Source organism: Lygodium microphyllum, chromosome 20 (assembly GCF_053477565.2).
Source record: "Lygodium microphyllum isolate KBCC chromosome 20, Lygodium_microphyllum_v1.1.10, whole genome shotgun sequence".
Lineage (NCBI taxonomy): Eukaryota > Viridiplantae > Streptophyta > Polypodiopsida > Schizaeales > Lygodiaceae > Lygodium > Lygodium microphyllum.
In genome coordinates, this window is record NC_141154.1 from 76,741,218 (window position 1) to 76,749,394 (window position 8,177).

The window sequence follows — 8,177 nt, forward strand, 5'->3', positions numbered from 1 at the left end:
GGAATGGAGTTAATATTGAAGAGATGGTCCAACCACAATCTAGATGAGGGAATTCAGGGGAGTGTTCTCTTTGGGGACTACAACTAGAGGTCTAAAAGTTTGTGGAGCTAAGAGGACCACAAAATCTACAAGTTGGAAGGTGCTAGATTTTATGATGAAGTAGAGGTGAGAATAGCCATGAATCAAGGAAGGGGAGTCTTGCCTCCCTCAATGCTATGATTGATATATCAGTCTAACCTAGTTCCAAAGACTATATTCTATTCATATCAACAAGCGTCTATAGTGTCCCAATATGGTACTCCAACTCAACAATGGCTACAAATAGTGCCTCTAATGATAGCTCAAACTTAATAGCAATGGCCTCAAATACCCATCGTGATAATAATGGAATCCTATCAACTATAGTTAGAAATAGTCAATCCAGTTAAGAGCTTTGAATCAGAATAAGAGCAGAGCCTTGTTTGCATCAACCCAACTTGTGTATGTGGTGATCATAGAGACATCCCAAAATCCCACTAGAATTGCATCAAGAGGGGAAAGTCTTAAGGACTATTGTCAAACTCAATTGCCAATATAAAAAAGGAGTTGATGGATATGATAATAAAACAATTGCAGATCCCAAACGTGAATACTACTAGTGTTTTTGATATCATAGGTTCAACTAGAGATACACTTAGGTCAAATACGTGGCATGGAAAATGCCATCAAGTGGGATATTTAGCCACTAAATGTACCCAAAAACCAACTATTTCGAGATCCTTCTATTCCTATATACTTGAGGAAGAACCATGGAGAGAATATATACTTGAGAAAGTCTTAATTTGTTGGAATAAAATAAACAACCCAAGACATTGAACCAAAACCTAAAGAATTTGAGTCCAACTTTGGCCTTAGAAGGTTCGCATCCCAAAGTTACAAAGGATGATAGTCTGAGGACACTTTGATGGGGTGATCAGAGGTTCAAAGTGGAATGTTATTGATGTAGAGAAAAAGGTCACATTCCTACAAAATATCTTAATTTGAAAAGATCAATGGGCTATAAGTTGCTATATAGTAGATGCAAATGAGAGGGCTACACTGCAAAAGATTTCTCAAGTCCAACCCCTCGTGCAAGGGCAAGCACCTCGGATAGCCAACCCAAGGTATAAGAATCTACCTTCAACTTGGTGGAATTGGAAGTAGTTGCCATTACACATGCCAAGAAGAAAGAAGGAATAGTTCCAAAAGACTACATTCTTCCAATATAGATAGTAAAATTTAGACTTCTAATAGAGCCAAAAAATAGTACATTATAAAATAGTGCAACTTAGAGTACTCTAGCGCAATAAAAGACTCTAGAGATAGTCTAGGAGGTGGATTAGGAGGTCTAGGAGTTAGCAACTTTGGGAGAGATAGAACTAAAGTCCATTCTTGAAGAGAGAAGGAAAATAAAAATGGCTATTTTCCCATTCCTTTCTTGGAAAAGCTAATGGAACCTATAAAGGGGTATAATGACCTAACTAAGAACCTTGACATATTCTAGTCTAATCTGTCATTTTTTCTAATTGTTCATGTTGTCCCCTATCTACTAAAAAAGATTCAAGAGCATTCTAACCATAAGAAGTGGACCAAGAATCCCCACTCTAGTGATTGTAACTAAACCTAACAAATCAATAAGAGCCACTGGCAATACCACCTATCTATCCTATAAGATGTGAGGCTATTCACCATCCTACAATACTTCCACCTCAGCACTAGTAGGCTATCCAAGCCCTACATCATGTGGAACAAGACATACAATTCGATCATGTGCTAACTATCCATTCTCTTGAGATACTACTCTATGGATCTCAACCATTTTATGCATATTATCCTCAATAAAGATAACATCATGGCTACATACTACCTTCTTTGATTCAAGATCCCACAAGCGATAGCCCATCTCATCTAACTTTCCATAGCTCTGAAAAATGCATTTCTTAAACTTTGAATCAAGCTTACTCTACTTATCTCCAAGTATATGGATGGATAAATGCCTCACAACCAAAAACACACAAGTACTCATAACTAGGCCTCTTACCAAACCATAACTCCTCTAGTATCTTGCCATCCAACATAACATTTGGTCTAGTCAGATGGTGCAACCTCATAAGTCAAGGAAGCCATGCCTTTTTATTTTGTTGCGTGATATGTAGCGCTGATAAGAATGCATATGAGTTGGTTTTTCTTTGGAATAGGGCATGGCAAGGGGGAGCATTAAGCATTGGTGTAGTTGTAAAAAGGACATTGAGATTTGAAAAATTGAAGCCTAATGAAGCCACTCTAAGGTGTGCAATAGACATGGTTGCTTACTACCAAGCTAACCTATTAAGGGGCGCAACTTTAGCATATCCTTCAAAAGAAAGGGAATGTGTTTGTGTGTGTTTTGGGAGGTTAAAGAAGGGGATGTGAACCCGTGGAATTGTGATTCTATTTAGAAATCTCACTCTTTACTTGCTTTTCAAGGTCACAATCCACAAAATTCAATTTCACTTGCAGCAACACAGTTAGCATGCTTTTTTTATGCATGTATCTATTCCCTTGGAATCACTACACTAATAAAGCTCATGTATAGCCTTAGGATTATCATCTCCTAAAGCCATGCCTAATGATATCGAAGATAATACTAAGCTACTGGAAGATGATGTCCTTGTAGGTGAACCAAGTGGCTATGATAAGTTCATGTATGAAGGGCATCATGATGTAGTAAGTAGTGCTCTATGTGCTAGTCACACCTTTGTAGTAAATTGAGATGTTGTAACCACTATGTTGAGGATGAAAATTTTCACTTGATCAAATGCATTGCAACAAAGAAGAAGGTTGGAAAGGAGTACATCAATGGATGGGGAAACGTGGTTGTCTAAGGTTCTTATGTTGTGGAAGGATTATATTACAAGCAAGTAGATGCATGCAGCTTCAAACTAGATAGCAAGGATTCCCCTATCCACACACTCTCATGTCATGTTTTGTTACATTAAAATACCTATGGACCTGATCCTAAAAAAAGTCCAAATGTACCTAATCACCCTAAAGAGTTGTGAGGTAATCTACAATAGCATGATTTATGGCATTTGAAATGTTACCACGTGGGATGGTGTCTCTACTTTTAACTTTCAATCAATCAAATGGGATTAAGGATAGGCAAGATTGAGATCTTTGGATTTGATTACATTATCTAAAATTAGTTCTATTTCAATTGCCTTTGCAAGCTATACATTGAGACTGCTTGCAATCTCTAATTTTGCTCTTCAATCTTATATATTCCCTTCAGGTTTGGTAATTTGTTCCATGTATCTTGTCAATCTCATTTTTAGGTTTAAATTTATTTGAGCTAAAAATTTGAAGGTCATTGGAAACATGTTGTTCTTTTTCTTCCCATTTAGCCAACTAAAAATGGGATGCTTTCTTCTTTTTCTTAAGCTACCTCCTTTTTTGCTAACTTAGTTTAGAAAGCCTCTTTAACATTCCTTGATGTTTAATTGGTTATCTCTAGAGTGTCTTTGAAAGTATTCAGCTTAAGCTAGTTTATCAAGATAGAAACTAGCTTAGTTCATTCAGACTAGTATGAGTGCAACTATGTCGTATTATATCATATCATATGTGTATGCCATGAAAACTATGTTTTCAACCAAATACTAATTAAAAGAATAATTATGAATCTTTGAGACTACAATAATGGTAGGTAGTAACATTCCCATCAGAAGAGGACTTCTTTCATCATAAAAGATCCACAAAAAGTGGTTTTCCATACCTGCGGTTGAAGGTATAGAGCTTTAAATTTCTTTGCCAATGAACATCGAAGAGCTTGATAATTTTCTTTGCTATTCCAACTTCCCAAATGACTTTAATTATTTAAAGAAGATAGGCTTACCTCGAATTCCCCAATCATCATCACCACACTACTCCTATGCTATCGTCGACCACAAGTCCATCCCCTATTTTTGTGGCTTGTTAAATTCGCCATTTAAAGCACCACGCTCATGGAATAAGCTAACTACCCAATAGTCCTTCAATTGAGTTTATTTACCAAGCTCTACCATGTCACTACATGTAGATTCTTGACTTTCATTATTGTTCTTTTTCTTTTTGGCTTTTTTCTTAGTAGACTTGTTGGCTTGACTATTTTCTCCTCCAATTGATTTTCTTCCCGTGTTTGAACCTTTCGCTAATGTAGATGGTGTGTTTAGAATTGGGATATTCTTGAAACTTGTGTTGGATGAGAAAGATCAAGGGAAGCATCCAAGGGTTTGACTTTGACTCATTATCATGGGTCGCTTTTGACAAGAGAAGGGATATGTGTTTGGAAGGTTAAGCAACATTGTGAAGAATGTTGAAGTCATAGAGGGATATATAGGGCTAAATTTTTAGGAGGGATACATATGAGGTTGGTTGTACATTACCATGAATGGTTGGTTATTGTAAAATTAAGAGGCCTGTGACTTTTTCAATTCATCATCAAGCTATGAATCTGTCAAGAGTCATTGCATAGCCATTTTTTTGTTCAAACACCTAAGATGAGGGCCAAATGGAACCATATAAATAGAAATGCACAAACATTACAATGGATGAGAAATTTAAAAAGGGATAGAAAAGATTCATCATTTACATTGCAAAAATTGCAACAATTGTAAAAACACAAGTGCCCTGTACTCCAATAGTAGCATACATCACTGTATAAGTGAATCAATCAAAATTTCCTTTTTGCAATATCCTAATTTCAAACGAAGTATGTAAGACTAGTCATCCATGAGAATATGAGATCATAGAAATCCTCAAAGAGAGAAAAGGTAAAACTTCTCAATCTACAATTTAAAATAATGCATAGGAAAACTCCATTTACTAAGCAAAATAAGGCAACACATTTTGAAAGATACTTGGATAACTGTTATTCCAAAAGTGAATTAGTAGTGGCACTATTCAAACAATGAGCTAAGAGTCCCCCAAGTAAATTCATGCATTCACATAGACAATCGAACATAATAAGTGTTCATTCATGTATTACTTTTTAGAATCTAGAATCTAATAACTATATAGAAATCAAACATACCTGACAAAATGATGTTGCAGAAGCTTGATTTTGATTGGTATGACTCAACATTGTGACTGTAGAAATTATTTGTTGATTGCAACATATGGGTATTGTGGCAGAAGAAGATGAGAGTAGAGTTGGGTGTACACAAATATCATTGCATACAAGGAGAATGTGACTTTTATTAGCAAACATAAAAAGGAACATGAATTCAATGATAGAGACAACTCGAATGGTGATTGAAGCCATCAAGAGAATTAACAAATTGAGATAACATAATTGTCATGTCAAGAGCTATATATATAGCCTCTTAGAGATCCATGCCAACATGGGGAGTAAAATTGGATTGGCAAGAGGGGAAAGAAAATCATCATGATGGGAAGAAGGGGAAAGAAATCATGCAAGGGGAAGAACATTGCGGGAGATGAAAAACTTGTTAATTCTTGGGGAAAGGGGAAAAACATTTTGGGTGATGAAAAATCACCACCCAAATTCCCCCATGACTTGGGCACAAATATGCAAAAGAAAGTTGAGTCTTGTTGGATAAATGTGAAAGATCCTTCTTACCTTTTGAAAGGTGATTGGTGGGTCCATGTGTTTACCTCCTTTTGGGTGGACATTTGTGAAACCCCTCTTTATACAAGATGTAAGAGCACCTCACCCACTAAGTCCATTTGACTTACTTTACTCCCATGACTTCGTGCGTGATATTTCATCTCCCTGTCAAGCCCCCTCCCAAAAGAAATCTCTCTTGTCACTCCTATAATACATGGCATGTCTCAGAGTGTTGCAAGTAAACATCACTCTTCCAAGCAAGCTAGCCAAGATCACCACTTCATCATCTAGCCAGATGGGCAAGTCAAGGAAAGTGATCCAGTGGGCCTCTCACATGGGAGAACGTTCTTAGGCGAAAAGGAGGGGCTCCATGGCATGGCCAAAACGAGGTTGCTCTTGTGCCCAATTGCACAGTCGAGCACCCAATCCCTTTCAGTAGAGCTGAATTGAGAGGCATAGGGGAAAATTTGTTACCAATAAAATGATATTGCTACATAATAGCTCTTCCTTGGTAGGTCATAACAAACTATCACAAAAATTCATCCTCCATAGGTAGGCAACCCATAAAGTAAAAGAAAACACAAGCAATAACAAAGTCTACAAATTGTTACTTAATACTTTCCAAGGAGAGCTCCACCTTGGGCTTATGCAAGACTTTGGCCATTTCATTTGCCTTTCTTTGCTCATTGAGTCGAGTTTGTTCCTTGCATATCTCCTTCTCAATTTCTTACATGTCTGGTCCATTGCCTTTCATTTGTAGTTGCATAGCTGCACTCCATGGTATTGCAATTAGTCATCTGCTTCTTGCCACTACTTGCTTCGGCCCATCTAAGAGTTTTGCATGCATGTAGAGCCTTGGGCCACAACGTGTCAAGGTGGCATAATGGCCTTGAAGGCCCCTTTAAGACCACATTAGTGCCTTAAAGGCCACCACGCATGAAGAGCCTTGGGCCACCACGTGTCAAGGAGGCATAATGGCCTTGAAGGCCCCTTTAACACCATGTCAGTGCCTTAAAGGCCTTAACTTGTGCCATGTTATTGCCAGCAAGCCTTAACACTCCCCAATACCTCTTAAACCAATATGATATTATTTAATCATAACTTCCAATCTAGAAGTAAAAATTAAAAATGGATAAAAGCACAGGTTATAGTATTTAGCTAGCATGGCTTTAACATTCTTAATGCAACCTGCTCTTTTTTTTGTGGTATGTCCCATCGGTTTCCACATCCATGGGAGTCCTTAAAAATGATAAAAAAGTATGCATTGTATGGCAGTGTTGCAAGAAAATCCTAGAGAATGTGGGGGTCCCTAGAGCATGAGGCTTTGACATTTTGTTGCAGGTCTATTTTGGATCCTTCCTAAACACCTACTATCTATGCAAGTAGGGAGGTCACTTTGCCAAGGACTGCCTTAAGGAGGGAGAGGAAAGAAAGGAAGAGAATAAGCCAAAAGAGAAGGCTTAGGAGAAGAAGCCCGATGAATCCCAAGGTGCAAAGTTGGTGTTGAAGGAGGAGAAGCAACTAAACCAATGAAGACCTAGTGTGCCAAAGACCTCCAAAAGAGCTCAAGGCCAAGACCCACCCAAGGAGCCCCAAAAAACCTCTATCAAAGGCAAAGATAAAGAGAACATTGACTCCGAAGGGAGCTAAGTCTCAAGGGAACTGGAGCACGTCTAGAAGCAAGATCTCAATCAAACAATTGGCATGTCTGCCTCTAGTCGATCATAACTATTATGCTACTATTTCCCACATCGAAGGAATGGAATATGATTTCATCAACTACTATGAATAGAACAATAGGGTGAATCCAATTGGCTTCCTAGAACATCAAGGGCATATTCTTTCAAAGGAGAAAGGTTGTAGTCTACTCCACTTGCTCATCAAGAGGAGAAGTTGGATGTGTTAGCATTATAGGAAGTCAAAGTAGGGGAGGAAGATGTTGAGAAACACAGATCTTAAGCAAGGTTAGCTATGGAGGTTGGAAGTCAATGAAAAGAAGCATGATGACTAATGATTGGACAAGACTCTTACTCAAGTGAATTAGGTCCCAAGACAGATTATCTTGGAATCATAGACACAATCTTGAGTAGACATGGACAAGACTGAAAGTACAAAGTACAATAGCATTGCATTCAAATGATTGTTAAGTACACTCTTTTATAGTTGCAAGATGGTACCACTTTCCTCACTATGCCTATGGAATAAAGGAAACTCTTCCTAGATTGAGTTGCATGTTCCTTTCCTAGTTGTTCCATACAAAGAGGTACATATGGGTGTGATTGCATATTTCTCAACACCCCTTCTCAATCACAACCATAAAAAGCACTAAGTATATAGAGGCTGTCATGACTAGAACCTTCCTAAGTGTAGATATGGAGAAAACAACCATATAAAGCTAGAGATTGTCACAAGACCTCACTAAGTGTGCAGAGGTTGTAGTGCATAGGTGACATGAGGGTTACAAGGCTTATGATTGGAGCATTAATGCAAGTACATACAAGGCTTAAAAAAGTAAGTCTGAATAGTGGGAAAAGAAGGACTGATGAGGCTTGTCCTTCTGCTTGAGTGTCTTCTT